Source organism: Neopsephotus bourkii, unplaced genomic scaffold, assembly GCF_033783945.1.
Source record: "Neopsephotus bourkii isolate Nb327-2 ecotype Australia unplaced genomic scaffold, CSIRO-AGI_Nbou_v1 NB_168, whole genome shotgun sequence".
NCBI classification, from domain to species: Eukaryota; Metazoa; Chordata; class Aves; order Psittaciformes; family Psittacidae; genus Neopsephotus; species Neopsephotus bourkii.
The window spans coordinates 471,332-494,014 of NW_026900684.1; the positions used below are offsets into that span (position 1 = coordinate 471,332).

The following is a 22,683-nucleotide window of genomic DNA, read 5'->3' on the forward strand; positions in this document are numbered from 1 at the left end:
TAAAAGAATGTCATAATGTTTAACATTGAACAGATGTAAAATACGCTCCTCAGTAGTAATACATTTTATTTAGACACTGTGCAAACAGAAAGCATCTGGGATACAGTATTTTACAGCTATAATTTATTACTTTTTTTTTTCTTGAGCGCACTGCTATAATAGAGATTTTAAATCAACACTAGATTGAGATTTCCATACTGTGAGAAAGTTAGGTAGCCTGGCCATTTCTTACAGAAGTCACTTATTCATTTCAAAGTTTCAGCAGGAAGTTTTTGGTTTTCCAGATGTACATATGATTTTGAATAAAGAACGTGAATGACTTTTCATAGTGAAAGGAGGAGTATAAAATTAAAAGAAGTATTTAATTCAACAAGTACCTACTTTTAGGTACCCCAAAATTACAAAGGTTATAGAAAGGCTGGAAGTCAAACATAAACCAACACAATTAAATCCTTTTCTTTGGTATAGAAAAGTCAGTTGTCAGAGGCTGCTCAAATGGAGCAGCAAGATCGTTGTCAGTGATTAAAGAACAACTGCACACAGCAAGCTTTATACCAGCTGAACATGCAGATCTTTGGGAATTTTTACTATGCTATAAAACTAATAGTAAAAAGGCACTGCACTTATTTCAAAGGAGGTGGTTTTAGTCACTTTAGTGACTCACAGTTTCTGAGAAGGAAAGATCTGTTTGTTTCTGAGAGTGCCAAATCCAGTGGAGCTTGCAGTGTTAACACAAGGAATGTGGCAGCAACTCCATGATCCAGACAGTCTGCAAAATGTTCCAGGAAGATCTTACCCCATCTTTTTAATATATGGGGAAACTGAGGACAAAAGCTTATGTTTCAACCAAACTGCCTCAGTCTACAACAGTCACACACTATGCGGGTTTGCTTCACAAGACTAGTATTTTTCCCCACAAAGTTTCATAACTTGAGTGCAGCAGGAAATTAAATGGAAGAGCTGGGCTGCAGCATAATCTCTCTGCAAGGTACATTACAAGGTGCACATGAGTTTTTGCCCAAATGTTCCATGAGACATCTTACCCATTTTAATTAATACAACCCAACTTTGTCTTGCCTTTTTTCTTCAAAATCTAGTGCTCTGAAGAAACATTGGAAGCAAACTATTCTTTCATTCCAATTCTTGAAATTAACAATTGCACTGGTCATGCTGACAAATTAAATCCCCCAAATTAGTTGGCAAAGTTTTATGAAGTAGTGGAGTTGCACTATTTGAAAATCAGCCAGAATGCAAAGGAAAGTAAATTATGAAGTGTTTGTTTGAATTTTTGTCAAAAGCACACAACAACAGACAGGTTGAACACCAGTAAAAGCGAACTAACATCACTGGCATGGAGCTAAGTTTAAAATCAAGGGAACAAATAGAAACCTGTTTTCATGTAGCTTATATAGTATGCACTAATACAGGTACGCACTAATTACACTTTTAGGCCTGTGTTAATTTTTAAACAAATTGGGTATCTAACATTAGAGGGATAAAGAGTAATACGAAATTCTGTAGGACAAATGATATATTGCTCCCTTAAACAGCAAAAGACATGTACAGCTAAATACAGAAAACGTTCACCTGTGACATAACCAACATCTTAATTATGCAGAATCAGAATCTAAAAGTCAGTATTTTTACTCTAATAAAGCACTCAAGTTTCTAGAATTCAACAAAATGATTCACTTGTTACAGTACACATACACATATACATACTATATATATATACTATGACATAACTGGCAACTTTGATTTGGTATCCAAGACAAGAACTTAAACGACTACAGGAATTGTAGCTATAGTGCATTTGTTTCTCGGTTTGGAAGGTCTGATCCTTCTGCCTTTGCATCCAGATTTGCAAGGTGCTGAACATTCTTAGCTCTTATATATGCCAATGGATATGACTGCAGAAATAATCCCAATGAAATCAATGAAGTTTAAACCAAACACTACAGAAATCAAAGACTATGTCCACTTCTAAGATTCAAAAAACACTGCTACTCAGCCCTTCAATGTTGATAGCTGAAAGCCATAGGAACTTTATTAATTATAAGAAAACAATTTTACCTTTTACACTTTAGAGCCTGTTAAAGTGTGAGGTTTAGAGGTGAAACCTGGTTCCTTTGAAGCACAATGTGGAGTTAGCTGTTCTCCTGCAGAAAAGCATTAAATTCTGAAGAGTAAGAAAAAAAAAAAAACAACAAAAAAGGAGTTTTAAAAATCAGCGAGTTCTTAAAGAGAAGCAATCATTCCAACAAGAGTAACTTATAAACAGAATATTTTGCTTATCAAAAATATCCCAAACATTTCACTATCCCAATTCAACTTGGCTTTAAAGCTCTTCTCCTGACACAATTTCACCTCTGCTTTAAGCTACTGCTATATGTCAATCTCCATTATAATCTTTTGAAATTACACACCATCTGCACTTGCTACCTTCGAAGTATATCTTTACACCATTATTAAACACCTTTTCTGCTGAAACTCTTACTTCAGCCTCTGCTGGCTTTCTGAAGTCTTAAAGAGAGAAGATGTGAGAATTGCCACTCTCAGGACTCCAGAATGTGTAGAATGCTGCTGCTGGCAACTATAGCAAAGTTGCCCAGCTGCATTATTGCTACTCCCTCAGACACAGCCATTAACCCTTTCTTTCAAAACCCGCTTCAAAAACACTTTCAGGAATGTATTCCAAACTTACCTCACAAATGCAGTTCTTCCATTAAAATCTCAGCATAAGTGTAAGTGATCACCAGCTTTCATTTATAGTTTCTTCCCCTGAGCCATGTTTCTTTTCACATTTTTAAGTTTCATTAAATGATTTTTTTCTCATCTTTATCCCATACCTCTCTGCCTTGCTTACTGTTCTTAAAATAAAATACATTCACTGCACAATGTACTTGTACCCCTTCTGAAAAAAATTATTTTAAAGCATATTAAACTTTAAAAGTGAAGCTGGGATCTAAAATATTAAGCCTATGCTACTCTTAAATTCATTAATGGATTGTATAGAAAACACCAGAATTAGAAATTGATTAGAAAAGTTAATTTTCTCCTCTCCCTGCACCTAATAGAGGCTCCTAAGTGGTTAAAATAGAGACGCGAATATTAACATAAAAAGTTAAAGCACAGCAGAACAATCTGCCAACAGGAGAAAAACAATTACAGCATGATTCAATGAAGCCACTCGTTCTTGTCTGGCCAAATAACCTCCTGGCCCATTGACCTACTTTTTTAGGTGCTTACAGCCTCCTCTCCTATTCTGTTTTGTTCCGTTTGACAAGTGCAAACATTACTACCGACAAAGAGTCCCATGGAAGACTAGGTTACAGAGACTGCAACATGAAACCTGTGTTTTTAAAGCGCTTGCAGTCGAACAACTCTGCCAACTCCCACCCAGCTCCTAACAGAGTTCTACTGAGGAAAATTTAAGACCTCATCTCTGCAGTATGTAGAGGAATATTTTTTAAAAAGAACACAAACACTTAAGACAAGCAACACAGGACTTAAGTACAGATTTGTACTTAAGTACGTGTTTTATAATGTCTAAAACAGAATAAAAAAATCCCAGAGGGTTTTAATGATAATTTCAAAAGGAATTTTCAGATGGAGAAAAGGAATATGTTTGGGTCATAAATGAACACAAGCAAGCTTAAACCAGACCCAAAGGAAAGCTATCACAGTGGTAAAAGCTTTTGTAACCAAAACCACATAGATCTCTAACTCAGTAGAAATGGTATGCATGTGAAAGCCAGCAGAAAGGTTAAGACGCCTGCAAGCCAGTATTGTCAGCCCCAAGTGTTCAAAGGTCATGGGTCTGCCTCCACAATCCATGACGTTTATTTAAATACAAAGAATTGTATCTCTCTCTAAATACTCTATATTTTGTACATATTCTGTGCATGTTTTGAAGCTTCTCTGCAACTAAGGTGGCTAGAAACTTGCTATCTTTAAGCAGTTTGAGGTTCTCAATAAAACAACTTAGCTGCTGCCATGGATATACAAACTCTTAACACATAACATTGCTCAATCTGCATCAAAATCACAAAAACTAGTACCACTGAAACTTCTGCACTATGCTGACTCCTCACTCATGGAGAGGCAGGAAGTTACTGGGTGCCAAGTTACTGTTTGGCCAAAGACACAAGGTTGTGAATAAGTCATAGGGTAAAAAGCCACAATCCAACCTGAGGTAACAGAAGTTCACACAGTCTGATAAAATATTCTATGTTTTAGACTGAAAGAATTTAGTAACTTCTGTTTAACGTCATCATCAGTGCTGGCATGCATGTTGGCAACATTATTTCTTAGAAACAAATTCAAAGATTGAACAGTGGAATTACACTACAGTCTTGCTCCTGACAGATGTTCTGTCAAGAAAGGACTGAAAAATGGATGGACAATAGTCAGTGAGTTGCCTGTACTTAATTTTGTATACAGTCAGTGATTGAAACCCTTACGCTTCCAGCATTTCACCTTAATGTGAACACTGCTAAATACTTTTGAGGAAGAATCAATATTGTCCTTATACTATAAAAAAATATTTTAATATAAATATCTTGATTTTCTAAGTAATCTTTTCATTATTTTACAGATTACACCCCTCATACAGAATTAGTGTGAGGTGACACATATTAGCAAGACAAAAAATGTCACCCAGGAAAGATCACGGGAAAAAAAAATACGAAACGGTACAGTTTTCCAGCACTACAGTTTCTTCATACAGAAACAGATTAACTTCTTTAATACAATCTGATCTCTGTGCCATAATCCTATTTTGCCAAGGGAGCAAACTAGTTATTATAATCACTGAGGATTAGCTTTAGAGAAGATCTTGTTTAAAGAATCAAAATCAGAGCACACCCATCTGCCCTTCCACAGCACCTGATGCCCCAGCAGAGCTCCAACGCTAGCTGCATGCCACAATAAGCAAGCCAAAGAGCCAAAAAATCACACTGTGAGCAATTTGCTGAGCCAGAACCTGATTCCCAACAGAAGCACAACACCAAAAGCTCTATTTATACAGATTCCAAGGATAATTATAAACCTTCTTGATACTCCAATTTCCAGGTACAAATAAACATTTGCTTCTGATAATGTGGATTATGAACTTCTAGGGTTTTACTCTACTAGGACATTACACCATAATGGGCAAGCAGAGGTCCATCCACTACCTTATGCCCAGAACAGTGCATCACTATCACTCATGCATTCCATTTTGCTCTTTGCTTCAGAGGTTTTACCTCCAGCCCAACCATTTTTCTCTTTACATTTTTCTTCTTTGGAGGTGGGGTAAAAGGGAGAAGGGGAAGAATTTGCTTTGGTTTAGTTCCCACTTTAGCAACCATAAGCTTCTGTAGAGAGCAAGAGATCTTTAGACAACTGAGCTATAACCTGGTCTCTAATCAGACACTGATTGGCTTAATGTAACAAGTTAACATGTTTCAACATACTTGCTCTTTGATTGAAATAGTATACACATCGATGGAAAGCAAATTAGGGTAATGACTGCTGGATCAAAGGCTAGCTGTTAAAATACTATGTTTTTAAAAGTGACATATGTCTCTTTCATTTTCTACCTCAGAATCAAAAAAAAAAAAAGCATAACAAACAAAAATATCTGAAGACTGCGCTGAAAGGAATTTCAAGAAATGCTATCCAAACTCTGCAGCTGAAACGGTTATTCTAGAAGTAGTCATATATTACCACCTTTCCTCTACCATGTCAACAAATTAACTGTAATTTCAGTTTGTGGTCATGTGGAAAAGCTGACACATCCCAGAAATGTCTTTTTTTTTTTTTGCAGATAAACATGCTATAACAGCAGGCGTACATCTTCACCTGCTTCACAGGAGAAGAGAGCAGGAGAGGGCTGCTTCTAGCACAGGCATGCACTTGATCCCAGATGGCCTTTCACTAGGAAAATTTGTGAGTGGACAGAATAGCTTACTCTGGCACAGCAGCTTGCACAGGTCAATTACTTCTGCAGCGAGTAGACAAGGACAATGTGTAATGTGAAGAATAAAGGGCAGCAGGACAGGTAATGATGTGGGTTGCCATTATCAGAGTAACTCATCCAGTCTTAAGTGTGATCCTGAGTGACTTTTGGGGAACAGGGTAAGTCCAAGCAGTCTATAGGAGAGATGAACTGCCTGTTAGGAGGCCTGCTGTGGTAGTGGTCAGAGATATCGCAAATTTAGTGAAGTTATCATGCACAAGAAGTGCATACTATTCTCACAGATCTACTTTTACACAGTTGAAACAAACAGGAGCAGCTGGAACAGCCTACAGATAGATCACTATGAGTGGGAGACAAGGTAGCAACCACAGACGTAAAAAGAGGTTAAGTTCTTAGAACTGCTTTGTCACACAGATACGTTCTTGTCTACTCCCTGCAAAGGTAATGGACCTCTGCAAGCTGCTCTGACAAATCTGGCTAAGTCAGTGTAAATAATACCTTCATAGAAATACGGATGAGGATTAGAGGAAAATGCAATGCTCTCCTGCATTCTTCATGCATTAAGACTCTCCAGCCATCATGAGAGAACTTTGCTCTATAACTTGGGACTGAAGGCAGTTTGTAATTTCCATCTCTAGCTCATGGCTAAACACCCCTGCCCACCACTCCTCTGTTCCCCATCATTTGGGCTAATCTCTGCTTGCCCAGCTGTTCTGCTGCCCCCTTTCCACTTTTCTCTGCAGTCTGCATCTCTTCCCCCACCCCAGAGATGAGTGCACAGCTCTCTCCTCAATACAGTGCAGCTCTCTAATCAACAGCAATGAAGATATGTGCACGAAAGCTGTAAGAAGACTCAGATTCTTTGCCTAGGCTATACTGGAGACTGGCCCATATACCTCACTGATGTGGCCTTCGACTTGCCCATCTGACTTCTTAGCTTGTCCTCAGAGTTGACTGCTCACCAGGAACTTGCTGGCAACCTGGGCTCTTTTCTGAGCCTGGCTTTTAATAATTGGTCCTTGGCTGTGGGGTGCTGAGGCACCTACCAGGCTTTCCTCCCCACCGCCCCCCCCACCCCCCCCCATCCCTTTCTGGGCTGTCTGTTATTTTTGCCCCTAGGATCGAAATTAATTACATCTGGAGACAGCTGACATGTTGTTTACATGCCCCCTTCAAATTATTAACAAAAATTAAAACTAAGTGATTATAATACCGATATTCATAGTTCATCAGTAAACACATTCCCTGACTCTGAAAATCATAAAGCATAATAAAAAAATAGTACAAACCTAACTAAGTTTGTAAGAGATATTTGAAAGACAGCATTTAATGTCCTGGCCATAAGAAACAACTGCTATTCTTCTGTGTATTCTCACTTTAAGTATTTTCTCTCTCCTTTGTATTCAGTTCCTTACTGGAGATCCCCTTCCTTCAAGAACAAAGCCGTAAATGTGGCAGAAATAATGCTTGTAAACCCTGCGCAACTAGCCTGTACAAGAGAAAGACTGTGGCTACATGTTACAGTTCCACTTGTGCCCATTTTTGTAAGGCTCCACCCTGCTTCTTGCCACTCTTCCCTGGCTCTCACTGGAGGTGGCACTCCTTCAGCTCTGGCCACACACAAACAGATTTGTGAAATGATGTGTCTAAAAGAACCCACACATCGCACACTTTTAAGCACAATCTTTATTGTCTTGCTCCTATTAGAAAGTGTGGCTTCGTGCACCTTTGAAAATCGGCACACCTGAAGAACAGCACCCCTCTAACAAAAAGCAGCAGGAACCTCTTACCTACATCTGCCACTGCTGGATCTGTACCAGGGAACCATGGGTTAGATGCAAGAGTATACACTGCATGTGCACATTTAAAATAAAATTCAGCTCACAATCAAGCCTGGTTGAAAAAACACACCTACTGCCTCCTTAAAAACTGTGCTCAACAAAAAAAAAACACAACCCAAAACCAACCCCAGTATTTCACAACATGGGTTTTAATCAAAAGCAGCTAACCTGTTAATGTTACAATTCAAAACTGAAAATCTTCACCCTCCATAAATTTCTGCTTCGTTTAATGGAATCCTGGACAGAACCAACCTGCAGGCAGCCAGCTCAAGAACAGATCCTAAATTAATGCCCACAGTGCTGCAGAAAAAGGGGTCCAGATGATGTAAAATCTGGAGAGTCTGCTATTCTCTCCCGCAGGAGACATCTAAACTTGGTACATTTTGTAACAAACAAAAAATCCGCTCTTTCTTCTTTCAGGCTCTTAAAAGGATATGAGAAGGTAGGCAAATGACAAGGGTTTGTGAGTTCAAAAGGTGAAAAAATACCAAACACGCATGCTCAAAAGCTGAATATTAATGATAATCCCAGAAAATTATCTGCTGCATACATACAACTTTCTACAGAATCAGATCACCAGACAAAAACCGACCAACTAAAGTGCTCTTCACTTGACAATTTCTCAGTATTAACTGAAATTTAAGAAAAAAACCTTTAAAATAGGGTACCAAGATATCTATCCTGGAGGTAACACCACTTTGAAATGTGTCCATCTAATTGTCATCCAATTAACAATATGCATATTTATAAAACAGAGCATTAACAATGTTAAATGCTTTCTATCAGATACAGGTTAGCTTAAACAATTTGTCTAAAATGGTGTGTCACATTTTCCTCAGAGCATAAACACCAGCAAGAATCCTCTTAAATCTCACCAAAGAGGAAAATTTTACTGAACACTTTATTCCTACACTGAAAAATATATATAGGAAAATTCACCAAGAAATGAGACAGATCAAAGAATTAAGCAGTGTTCCTGGGGGGGGGGCCCCCCCCCAATAATAAGAGGGAAGAATGTCGAGATACAGAAAGTACACTAATTCTCGAAAAATGTCCTGGAGAAAATTAATTATCAAATTAAACAGACATAAGTATTACACATCCAAAACAAGAGAACAAGTAAATTTTTCTTCCATTCTATACAAAATTTCTGCTTGGTGGTGATATGTTTAAATTTAGAAAATGAAGCTTTACATTTATTATTACTGCAACAACACTCAGCTATCCACTACAACTAATCCTGCAGAAAACATGAACCTACATGTTAGGTGAACACCTTAAGTGCCAGACTTTGGAATGCAAATGTGTCTTGCGAGATGGGGAAGGTAATCAAAGAGCAGTTTTTGAAACTCACACAAATTAATCTTTCCAAAATTCTATCCTAGGCCAGAAAAATTTACCCAGTGAAATTAACTTTTATATCCAAATGAACACTTTGTACATAAAGAGTAGTGACTAATCTGGAAAAACATTCAGTCAAAATTTCTTGTTCTGATCTCACTATTGCCTTCTAAAATCTTCAGAAATACAAGAAGTCAACAGATGGCCGAGAGGGTCTATATGAATTTAAGTTATGCAAGTTATTTCTGCACCAAATGCCTTTTCAGTCTATTTAGGAGAATTTAAGGATATAGCTGTAAGTCTTTAATCAATTTTGTTTCCTTTATGTCACCTTACTTTCTAAGGGACACCCAACTATTTCATGCAAACAACTTATTCCTTTAAGACAGCATTATCCAGCACCTCCAGAAACATCTTATTGCTTCTCAGTTATGCATGCATTAAAAAGGTGTGGAGGGGGCAGAGGGAAAGCGGCAGGATATGACAGACAACTCAGTGAAATGAACTCAACGGGCGGTTGGTTTGTTTGTTTTGGGTTTGTCTGCTTTTTGTTGTCCATTTTGTTTTGGTTTCTAACAGGAGACAGACTTACTCCTAACTCTTGGACAGGATATTCACCTAGAATGTGGGAGAAACAGACCCTCTGACGCAGTCTGCAGATGAAGAATTTCCGCATAAGAGAGCGACACCAATATATACATAGACCATGCAGGTAACTAGATGGCTACAGATACTAGGCATTTCGCACCCTGTTATTTATATTTGCAAACACTTCTACCAAACTCCTTAGCCAAGTCAAAAGTTTCCATAATGTTAGCCTTTGACCTACCATTTCCATACCCATAAATTCCCTCTTTTCTGCTAGCATTAGTATGTGTGACCACATACTCAACACAGGCTAAAACTGGTCCAGCCTAAAACGAACTGAAATACTGTTTCATTCAGCTAAATCAACTACATTTGTTTCACCATATGGCTGCTCAAAAGCTGTGTTGGCACAAGGGAAGGGGAAGCAGTGAATCACCAGGTTAGACATCTTTTGGCAACAATGCGATTTCATGCTGACCTACACTGTGTTAAATTACAACCAGAGAACAAAATGAGGAAAAACAAGATTCACATTTGTGCTCAAAGAAACAAGCACCATAGGTACTACTCGAGAAGTCTGCTTCATATTTAAATGAAACATCTGTACTCTCTCCCATGCATGGCTGCAAATGAAATTTCTGGACAGAATGAGCTTTGTTTAGATACACTGATTCAGATTTATGGATCAGCTTCTGGATATGAAAGCAAAACCAGAATTCAGCCTTAAAGCCAATGTGAAATACAAGCAAAATATAAAGCACAGGAGTATAAATACCTGACATGTGGCTAAGTAGCTATCAACCTATCTATCAAATAAGATGTTAATGAGCATGAACTGTGACTGTTTTGATTCTCAGTACAGATACTTATACAAGGGTATTCACCTAAATGAATAATATGTAACTAAGACAACTGAATGAAAGAATGATTTATACCCACAGCAGCTATTTGTAACTCTTAGAATTGCACAAGTGTACCAAATGGACATATATAACAAAAAATTAGTACAGTTGCTAACAGCAACGCCCAAGAACAAGTGACAGATGTTTCAGAAAGCAAGTATTTAATCTGAAACTCAATTACCCATCCCATGCAGAAGTGCAAACATGTAAATAAAACACTTCACAAATATTTAGTGATAGGCTTTTTTTTTTCCAAGTATATTGCACAACCCTTGATTGTGCAGCTGTGGAAGTGCTTCTAATGCTCACATTTGTCAGTGCGGGTGACTCATGCACAGCTAGATTATTCTGTAAAGCTTTTGTGAAGAGTGGACTGTTTGACTGCCTGAAGAATGGAGTAGGCACTGCACTTCACTGGAAAGGGTCTTCAAAAAGAAAAAAGTAAGACTTCACACTCACATTTCCCTGAGATGAGACAGTAGGAACATTTTAAGCTCCAACAGTGAAGCAGAGTACAAGCCAAAAATTACAGAACAAGCAGCTCCTCCTCCCTGCCTCCCCCATCCTGCACATCATCCTGGAGACAGGAAAGTGATAACAAAAGAAAAAAGAATGCAGCAACAGAAAACCAGAACAAAGCGGAATAAGGAAATGCTAGGGGATACTAACTTCAGTGTATTCTAAAAAGATGCACCAAAACACACTTCTGCATGAGCATGCTTATTGTTATGTTCATAAGATTAACAAGATTTAACGGAAGACAAGACTTACTTTTTAAAATTCTGTTGTCTGTCAGTGGATCCTTCAGGCTTTCCTCCAGTAGAACTGCCTGTTATAGAAACAGCAAGCGTATACACTAAATCTCAGTACTGCAGTTACAGAATTCCAAACCCCTGCATTGCAATACTTCATTAATTTCATTAAAAAAATTTCATTAAATTTCATTTCATTTAAAAAATTCATTAAAAAAATTTCATTTTCATTAATTTCATTTAAAAAAAAAACAACAACAAACAAACAAACACTGGAGTTACTTTTTTAACTTTCAATATAACAATCCAGACTCAACTGGGATTGCAGTGATGGCAAAACCCAAGATACAGGGCACATGCTTCATGCTACACAGGGAAGAAGTGCCTTAACAGGAGAGGGGAATAAAAAAACCAAACAAAATAAATTGAATAAGTTCTGCAATTGGTACAGAGGGGAAATGTCTTTATCGTTGTCTTGGCTAAAGAATGGACAAAAACAAGGCAGAAAAAGTTCACTTTTCTTGTCCCTGGAAACTTTTTGCGAAATACTTTGTAACCACTTTGGGGACAGATGTTGGGTATCCTTTCACCACCCTACTATAAGCAAGAATCAAAAGGAAATGGAACATCAGCCATCATTTAGTCAATAAATGGACTTGCTCAGACAGGAAGGATGGTGCATTATATCAAAAAAGATAGTACTACTTGAAACGAACAGAAACAGCAATGCAGAAAAATAGACTCAACTCTAAAGTAATTTTACTGTAATCAGTCTGCATATATATCCTTATTTATATGGAAATAAAAAAGGAAGAACATCTTTACTTAAGTCTTCAAGTGCTAGAATACTTAACACAGAACACTGGATTTCTGACTGTTCAGTAAACACTGTTCAAAGGAAAACTGTAGTTTGAAGTAGCACAGTACATTCAAGCAACTGGTTTTTAGCATTCTGTTTCTAAAACATTATCAATTTCCACAGACATCAAATTTGTTCAAATACTTTTCTCATTCACCTGAGCAGCAGCAGCATGCCCTCCTCCTTTGTGGCTTGCTACTGACACGAGCAGAAAGTTCCCCCAGCTTGTGCTAAGCCAGTCCAGAAAACCCACTGAATTCACCTTCTGAGGGTCACCAAAAAGCAGCAAAAGAAGACCAACAAATTCCTTGTCCCCATAGATCAGCATGCTCTTCAAAACGTTGGGCCCAGTCAATTTGACTGTAAATTCAATTGTTTATTTATGATGACAATATTACTTTTCAAGCATTTGGAATATTTACATGAAGGTTTCTGTGACCCTGCAAACTAATTCAATGCTCACAGCAACAATTCTGTCATTTACTCTTCCCCCAGCTCCTTCAAAAATCTTTTATGATCACTGTATTGAGTGAAAGACATAAAACACAACTGAGAAATCTCAAAGAAAAGCTTTCTTAAGCTTTGTTACTACCATGTGCGAGACAATAATTTTCAGTATTAGGTTATGGAGGAGAAAAAAGTCACAAATTCAGCTCCTTTTTGTACTTTGGGGAATTCAGATTCTGTCCTGACACTTCCATATGAACTTTAACATTTTCAAAGGAATCCTCTAAGTTATTTATGTGAGAACTCAGTCCTTTTTACTGTATAAAATATCACAAAATTGTATCAAGTACTACTCACTATACCTGCATGACTTTAAACTCTTTCAGCTTTTTTCTTTTTCTCTTTCACCCCTCTTCTAGCTTTTCTTTCACAGAATGATCAGACTGCACTATTTCTATCTATCATAACACACGTATCGGTATGCTTACTCCTTGCCCCTCAAAGCCTTCTCTGCACTCTCAAGCTCTCATCATCTCCCAGATTAGTACCACCATATATTTCATCTGCAAACATTTAGACCTTTCTCTTCCAGGTCAATCCTGAAGATGCTAAAATTAGTACTGGTTAGGACTGCCACCAAAATTAGCAAGTCAGATCTAGCAAAAATCAAGTTGCACTAGATGTATTTTCCAGTTAATATCTTAAATCAAAGCAAATAAAACACCCCTTATCAGCTCTTTTCCCACTTTATTAATGGAACCTGACTTAATCATCTAGCACTTAAGTCCTGGAAAGTAACATTAAAGAAGTATTTATAAAAGCATTATAGCTATTTCAATTTTCAAGTACTATATCAGTTATCAATAAATAAAGCTATAATCAGGTTTTATTTTCAATGGCAATTTTATTCTGCTCAGAACACTGTGAACATAGTTTCAATAACCTAGGATCTTGCTACTAGCCTATTTAACACTGGTATAGAGGAATGGATTTGAAAAGCTATCAATATTCACAGGAAACCCTGGAACTAATATGAACTATATGTTGAGGCCAAAGGCTAACAGGCTGTTGAAAAAAACTGTATTCTATTTAAGCATACATTAAAGCCTTACAGCCTTAGATACGTTTTTTAATTATTATATTGAAAGGCTGTTGGTTTAAAAGTCCCTATTAATATAAATCTTGCTTGAATATTAAAAATTTTCTGGAAAAAATGCTGAAAGCTAAGGCCTGGATTCTGCAAAGATCTCACAAACAAGATTAGCTCTGACCACTGACTTAGACATGTAGGATATGACACTAACAGTAAGTGTGCAAAATTCCTGGGAATCTCTGAACTTAAAATTACATGGGGTAGATGGGGAGAACTCTTACAACTTTTTCTTCAAGATAAAATGGTTTAACGCTAGCAAATAAACATTACTTAAATTTTCAAAACCTTAGCAACTCCAATCTGCAACTTTAAATTGAGGAATTCATTCAGGGGGTGGGGGGAAATAAATCAGTCTTGGTTCATGACAGCTCAATGTACAGAAAAATGGTAACAGCTGCAAACACCTGTGAAGACTTTCTTTGCCATTTCCTGTCTTGTTCCTACTTAATGACTGGAATAAAACACTGGACTTGGCAATTTTTCAGTGCAGATGAGGAGCTCAAGCAAAACACTTTGAGTGGGAAGTGCAAAAAATTTAGAATTATGTATAAAAATCATGAAATTCAGAAAATCAGAAAACTATTTTAATGATTTAAGAATATACACAGGGAAGACTAACAGATTAAATAAAAATTTCAAAAGGCAGCTATAATTTAGTCATTTGATTCACTGTCAACTGTAGTATTTGTTTGTTTCCTTGACAGCTTGTACTAACAAAAGTTGCAAAGAACGCCTGTGGCACTTTGAACTTCAGTTATAAACATTAGCACTGAAACTTGTAACTGGATTTGTAGGCTAGATACCTTTCACAGACATTCATCACCCTGGTATACTGACCTATAACCAGAGCGAGCAACTTTGGCTCGGTTTCCATTAGCAAGTAATCTGTAACAGTAGAAATGGATCAGTAGATCAAAGCAGCTGGTGCTGACACTCCACTGCTAGCTGTTCAAGAGGGTTTATTTTGGATTTGATTTCATCTGGTCTCCAGAAGCAAACATCAACATCACACAGGCCATTCAAAATTTTCCAGGGATTTAATAATTGATTTAGACCTGTATGTTACCAGTAGAGGCAAAAGATCACTTTGCACCTGTAGCAGAACTTACAAACTACTTTTCTGGGAAAGGAATGAAGCTCGAGCACCTTTCCAAACCAGACTAAGCAAAGCAGGAGTCATCTTACAAAACAGAATACTTTGGCTTCAATTCTCCTTTCTTTCTTCACTCCATTTTTTATGTCATTTTTTCTCCCCTTTAAATATTTTACTTCATTTTTCCCCTTATTTCTTTCAGATTTTTCTCTCCTTTATTTATTTATTTATTTCATCCTGTTACCTGTGTATTAAATACAGCAAGAGAAAACCAAAGATTCTGGCATCTCTGAACTTTCAAAACAGAGCTGTCAGGCCTTTTTTTCTGATTTGGAAATTGAGATCGTGTAGACTGAGTCAGGCATGTAAACACTATCACTGTGATTTAACTTGTGCTAACTCAAACAGAATTTAAAAGGGCTGAAGACGAACATGTGTTTGCTTCAATCATTTAAACTGATTTCCAAATCCAGCGCTAAGCAACTACGTGAATTGAGCAAAAAAAAAAAAAAAAATCAGACTGACGACACAGCATTATCACCCTACTGTAAGACTGAAATTAGCCTGGTTCTGAACAGCACCTCCAAGAATACAGCAACACAGAAACATTAAAGGAACCTAATCAGCAACTTATGCTTGCAAGAACTTCATTGCAAAAACACTAGATAAAAATATATTGGGCATATCCACAGCTTTTTGCCCTAGGAGTAAAGCCAGGAATATGTTGCTTAATCTTTGCCTTTTTTTTTTTCCCTCCTTTCTGAACAATGTAATTTGTTTATATGATAATTTTAGGTTAAATGCCACAGTTTTAGCATTTAAGTTATAAACAGGATTTTGTCACACACAGTAAACTCGTTAGTTGCTCAGAATAACAGAAATATTCAGAGACTCACCTAGTTTCACTGACATTCAATATAAAACATCCAAGTAATTTTCCAGAAGATTTTTGCAAATGAAAGAATGGGCTTCACTCTGCATTTGCTAAAAATTAGATAATAAGAAAAGCAGATCTTTTAAAAGCAATTACTAAAGAAAAATTGTCTTATTAAGACAAACAAAAAACAAATCACAAAACACAAAAAAAAACTTTCACATGTACATATATTGAAAAGTTTAAGTATAATGACAATCCTTTTCATTTCAGAAGCTTCCTTCTGTATGGACCTGGACTTGAAAGCAAACCCAAATTCTGGTTTTAATAATAAAAAAATCAGTGCAATTTTCATCAACAGTAAATTCAGCTTATCCCACTGTTTTTTTTAGACAACTACATAATTTTAATATTAATTAAACATTACATTTTCAATCAATAAAGATCTAATAACCAACAAATCATTCCATTTACTCCTGCACTGAACACAGATTTCATCTTCCTGTAACTCATGAATGCCAGACACTCCTGGATCACTTCAACACAAAAATCCCCCAAAAACTTGAAAAGTTCACTGCAGTCCTGTAATAAGCAAAAGGGAGGAATGGAAACGTGAAGATCATCCTCGAAACTATAAATTCTAGTTTCAGCAAAATAAGTAGAATTAGAAGTCTCCAAACTGTCTTGCAAGTCTGTCTTTACCTGTCTCATACTTTGAATCTATAGACAAATAGAGTGATGATTTCTCTCACCCCCTCCTCCTCTCTACCTAGCCCAGGGCATTACTTTGCTTCACTCAGCAACTCCACTATGGTATCCCATTAATTTAAGTGAACTGCTCTGAGCCATATGTAAAACCTAATCTCTTAGCTCGCTTAGAAACAATCTCTTCCCATTTCTCACAGCAGAGCTAGAACATGCTCAGTAGTTATGTCTGGGTACAATTAAAAAGGTTTGGAATATATCTACCTCATCTGATTTGGACAGATGAAATACATTTAGACAAATCACTGAACTGCTGCCAACCATATTTTCAGAAATCTGTCAAGCCAGCTAATATAAGAGCTCAGGATGGCACAAAAAAAAAAAAAAAACCTACAAAAAAAAACCCAAATCTCAAACAAAACAAATCTCAAAAAAAAAAAACACCCCAGCATAACTGTTTAAGTTTTCTCCTAAAAACTTGAGTGCTTGGTCTAACATTTACAGGTGCTTTATGCTTCCAGTGGTAGGATTTTCAGTGCCTTCTGAATCAAGAAAACGGGACCGTATTCCCCCTCATCACATTTTCATACATACAGGCTGACTTTGGTAAAGTTTTAGCTGAAGCAGATATATAAAGCAAAGAACAGCTGCTCAGTGATTTAAGTCTTGCTAAATTATAAGCAACTAAAACCAGGGTCTTAGAATATAAAATGTCAAGCATTGTTAACTACAAGCACTGCTACCTGTAACTCCATTCACAACCAAACTTCATGCACAACCAAGCAGCCTTCCAGTTTCTGAAGGGGGCCTATAGGGATGCTGGGGAGAGACTCTTCATTAAGGACTGCAGTGACAGGACAAGGGGTGACGAGTTAAAACTTAAACGGGAAGTTTAGATTGGATATAAGGAGGAAATTCTTTCCTGTTAGGGTGGTGAGGCACTGGAATGGGTTGCCCAGGGAGGCTGTGAATGCTCCATCCCTGGCAGTGTTCAAGGCCAGGTTGGACGAAGCCTTGGGTGATACGGTTTAGTGTGAGGTGTCCCTGCCCATGGCAGGGGTGTTGGAACTAGATGATCTTAAGGTCCTTTCCAACCCTAACTATTCTATGATTCTATCTCCAATGCATGACAAGCCATTGGGAACATAAGAAGGCTTTCTGTCAGCAAGAGTTTCAGCAAGACTGGCACAATGTCTGATCTGCCTAAACAGATGATGTTTCAGGGTTTTCTGACCCAGTGAATAAAACAATGGAATGTCTGAAAAAATTTAACAATAATACCTACTTATAAAAAACACGTAAGCATATACGTGAAGGCTACAGAGGGCTATGGCCACGATCCTCTTGATACAACAAATCAAAACCCCTTTGTCACTCATAAGAAGAACCTTAAACTACATTGTCTGTTCTGTGCTTCTCTTTGTGTGACCACAGATGTACAAAGCAATCAGTAACCTTACTGAAAGATAAGACATGAACAAATCTTGCAAACATGAACATCTGGACCTCCTCAACCACCTTCAGCTGAATAACACAGAGTGACCAATCAAGGAAGCAGGCAAACACAACCTTTGCACAAATAAGATGGCATGTGAATAGATACTGATACTTGAACCTATTAATATGCATTTTTTTGCTTTCTATATATATATTCTTACATTAACTTTTATTAAAGTGGAGGTATTAAGCCCACCCTCCACTTTAACAAGAGCATCTGCTAAAAAACCAAACAATCCACCCCAAAAAAGCTGTAAGCACTGCACTACACATGCTCATTCACTGCAATGAATCCCTGGGAGAGACACTGATTCAGTCTCCAGAAACCACAGGGCCACATTAGCAAACCTAACTGCTGGGGACAGTGCCACCACAGGATGTGTTGGGTTGGAGTTTTTTTAACTTCTATTTTTCAAGGCAGCTCAGGTACAGTTAGTTCAACTGTTTCATTCCATGCTCCAGTGTACAGATTGAAAGCTTATTAAAAGCTTATTTGAAGTTTATTCTTGCCCCCACACAACATTAATTTCAATCTCAAACTGAAGTGGAATGTCTACCTTGCCTGAGGTTGAAAAAGAGATGCTTCTGTTTAAAGCATAACTGTTCTAGTAGCAATAAAATCTACATACTTATTTTAATTACCTAGAAATGCATTGTGCCTTGCAGAGTGGGTGGATAGCGTTAGTAGTCCAAATGTGATGTCATCTGAGCAAGTCTTCTTTGGCACAGTCTTCTGAAAAACAACAACAAAACCCTACAGTTCTATAAAGATAAATCCATTCAGAACAACTTCCCCTAACAAACAAAAAACTAATTTCAGTAAGCAAAAGCTAACTATACATTAGGGATTTCCATACACAAACAGTATTTATTTCACAAGGAAATGGCTCCATCTACTACCCATCACAAATTCTGTATCCCTACGTACAGTGCTCTGTTTTAAATAGACATGCACCAATTTCATAATGTAATCTCACTGCTGACAACCCTGCTGGGTTAACTTCTAGTTATCATTATTGATACTTTCTATTTAACACTCCTACATGGCCAAGCATATTAAAAAAATCAAAAGAACTTCAAAATTCCTGTTCTTTGACTCCTTGTCCCCTAGTAAAAACAACATAGATAGAAGAAGCTGTCAAACTGAGGAAGAAGAATGACAATGTCTGAAGAAGGTCTACTGGACAAGACTAATGGGTTAAGAACAGAAGACTTATCATCCACTTATCTGTCCAGTAAAACAAAATATTCTAATGTCAGAAATCAATGTTTTTAATCAAATACCAGCATATACAGAATAAATGACAAACTATGGGACAGGAAAAGTGCCTAAGTATCATTTTAAAAATCAATATATGCAAGTTTATGAGAGATTACTTTTCATTTTTATGCCAGCAATACAAGGATTAATCTAACTCAATGTAAATCATCCATAAAATTAACTGTCCATATAAAGGTAGTACCAGTTTAATGAAAATAATTTTGAAAAGCAGTTTCACTTATTTTAGTGAAAAAAGTTTGTGATCCTTTTGACTTAGATAAGGTGATAATGTTTGTCCTGGCTTTAGCAGTAGCAGTCGTTTTTCCTCCTTCTTAGTAGCTGGTGCAGTGCTGTGGTTTTGACTTTCGGCCTGGGAACAGTGCTGATAGCACCGATGTTTTTAGTTACTGCTCAAATGTTTGGTCTGGCCAAGGACTTTCCGAGTCTCATGCTTTGCCAGGGAGGAGGGGAAGCCGAAAGGAAGCAGAGACAGGATATCTGACCCAAACTAGCCAAAGAGGTATTGCATACGACAGCATGTCATGCCCAGGATGTAACAGAGAGTTACCCAGAAGGGCTAGTGGACTGCAGGGTTGGACTACGTATCAGTCGGTGCTTGGTCAGGCGGGGGGCGCCGAGTTATCAGGCGGCGGGTGGTGAGGTGTTGTATTCTCTTCCCTTGTTATTTCTCTTACCATTATTATTATTGGTGGTAGCAGTAGTGATTTGTATTATACCTCGGTTAGTAAACTGTTCTTATCTCAACCCGTGGGAGTTGCATTCTTTTGATTCTCCTCCCCATCCCTCCGGGATCAAGAAGGGGGGGGGGGGGGGGGGGTGTGTGTGAACAAACTGAGTGGCTGGATTTAAACCACGACAATGCTTCAATTACCTTTGATCTTAGAGGTTTCTATGGCACCACCTCAATTGCATTGGAACTCATAAAAAGTCCTCCAGCTTAAACAAAACCTGGGTGTAATAGCAGGCAGCAAGAAAGCAATGTGAAGGCCTGAGACTGAATCTTAAGACACAACTGCCTGTTGTTTAAAAGCAAGTTAAATTGACAGCTAAATTTCTTAAGGGGTTAAAAAATTTCTCAGTACTAGAATAAATGTCCTGATTTTTCTGCCAAGCCGATCAAACCAGCACATTCTCAAATTCCTTCCCTGTCGCATGAGGCTTTTTCTTCATAAAAGCCAGATCCATCAACATAATTTACAAGTATCTAAGTATCTTCTTCCTGTCTCATTTTCCAGCACCTTCCAGTTACTCTTCACCTTGAATCAGACTCCTCTCCTGATTTTATTATTCTTTCCAGATCTTGCAAAATAAAACATTTTCCCTCTTTTCCTTCAAATCCCTATACTATTTGGACTTGCTTTATGTTGTCTTTTGCTCTTCTTGTCTCATCTTCCTCCTTGCTGATCTACCTTATTCTGTTCTTAGAAACGACTACTGCTTTAATTTACTCACTACGACTCACTTCTTCATTTGAACCCTTGTCCCCCTTTCTGAGGTCATCCTCCTCATTTTCTACATCAGTGAAATTCAGATCACAAGCTCTTCAGGGCTGAAACTGTATCTTATCTATGAAACATCACGCAAAGCCTTAGCGAGCACAGCATGTTCAACTAATGCTTCTGAGCTGGGGAAAAAAAAAAAAAAAGGACCAATTTGAAGAAAAAAAAATGAAATACAGTATTTTAACAATAAACATTTTTGGAAAATGTATTTTAAACAAAATTGCTGAGATGCTAGAGCAATGGAACTATCACAGTTGTTCCAAACTTCAGTTTCATCCTCAACCACGCAACTGCTGGTAGTAGCTTGATTACATATAATGAATATTGCTGTTGTGGATGGCAAGAAAAATTTTATTAAATCATTTTACTACATGAAAATTGTCAGTGAGGAAACTGAGTATATGTGTGAGACTCTGCATTCCTATTCTGACAGTTCTTGGAAACTGCTATTCACGCTGCTACTTGCTTTTCTACTCACAGTCAGAGGAAAATCCTGTTTCCTTTAGAATATTTGTTGTTACTATGAAAACTACTTTTAAATAAGCACAAATCAAGGCCTCCCTAGCTATTTTGCAGTCCAATATATTTTAAAGCAGAACTGTTTTAATAATTGAAATTAATTAAAATTTGTGAATACTGTAAAATTTGTGAAGATTATATATTGGTTACTGAAGGCTTGAAAAGCATATTTTGCATTACTGAGCTGGGAATTCTCAAGAAACAAAAGCAGCAAGATAAAGCTTTCTTCACTCTCACCATTCCTAAGTCTATGAGAAGTTTCTCTAAACCCATCAGGAGGACACACTAAAATTCTCCACTGAGACTTGATAAAATCCTGCAAGTTGACAGAAGTAAACTTCAGTCCACTGTTTAGCATAATTAATCAGTAATGCAAATACATGCAAGATACGAAAGAACCAGAGAAATATCAGACAGAAATCTAGCCCCTTCTGCTTTTCAACTATTAACTCCATGTTATAGGACAGCAGAGTGGGCTTACAGAAACTCCCATTTGGGAGGTACTATCTTTTGTTCTTATACTGAGAAAAAAAAGTAATTTTAGTCTTTGGCTATTAATGGATATATGTTGTACAGTATCTGTCTAGTATAAACAGAAATCTTCAGATGGCACCCTTTCAGTTTCATCTCTCCCTTAGTAAAAGCACTTATTCACTGTGGTCTTTAAAGGGAAAAGTCCTATTTCTTAAGCTCAAGTTACACTTTCTTTTCCTTTTTAGTACTGAAAGCAAGGTCTAAGTTATAGTCTTTTAAAAGAAATATATCAAAACCATTTTTCCCCTCATACAATGCGAAGATAAGAACTTAACCACAGCTTAAAGCTATTATTTTAATTTCAGAAGGATTTCTTTTACATACCAAACCAAACTGAGTCAGGAAACCCTGCAGTCAGTGAAACACAGTATCATGTAATTCTGTTCAGAACAGTGATTCCCTGGTTAACGGTCAAAATATCTTTCACCAAAGTATCATTAAATGAGCTCTTCAGGGGCAGCACAGCACAGTTTTGACAGCTCTGCTCTCTTCTTCACCACCACAAGAAGGCAGCTTCCCCTCACATCACCCCTCTGACACACCACAATATTCTCAGTCCCCATCCCCTTCCAAAACAACCCAATGTTATGCCTGTCTCCTCAAGACCCATTGGCTTGTGTTCTCTCACCCAGCACAGACCCATCTTGTGTTCTCCTACCCAGCACAGACCCAGCCATGCTGAAGAAAAAAAAAAAAAAGGAAAAAAAAAAGCAACAGGCCAGTGCCAATTGTATTGCACTCTCTTAAAAGAGGGTAGTGACAGTAGTGACACCTTTCTCTCTACCCACTTTGCCATTTTCCCCCAAACTGTAGGAAAACTACAAGCAGAGAT

The 22,683-nt window shown here is 37.5% G+C and overlaps 1 protein-coding gene across 4 annotated transcripts in view; it reads right to left on the reverse strand.

Moving 5' to 3' along the window:
- The window catches only part of CLOCK (clock circadian regulator), a 60,444-nt gene that overhangs the window by 30,896 nt on the left and 6,865 nt on the right, over nucleotides 1–22,683 (reverse strand). For 3 of the 4 annotated variants that reach the window (XM_061370472.1, XM_061370463.1, XM_061370445.1), the window contains exons 2-5: nucleotides 18,657–18,768; nucleotides 15,831–15,922; nucleotides 11,406–11,459; nucleotides 2,074–2,179 (exon numbers count right to left, since the gene is read on the reverse strand). The gene's annotated coding sequence lies outside the window, so the exon portion shown is untranslated. Of the gene's footprint in view, nucleotides 1–2,073; nucleotides 2,180–11,405; nucleotides 11,460–15,830; nucleotides 15,923–18,643; nucleotides 18,769–22,683 lie in introns of all 4 variants that reach the window. The other variant, XM_061370454.1, reaches the window with a different exon arrangement.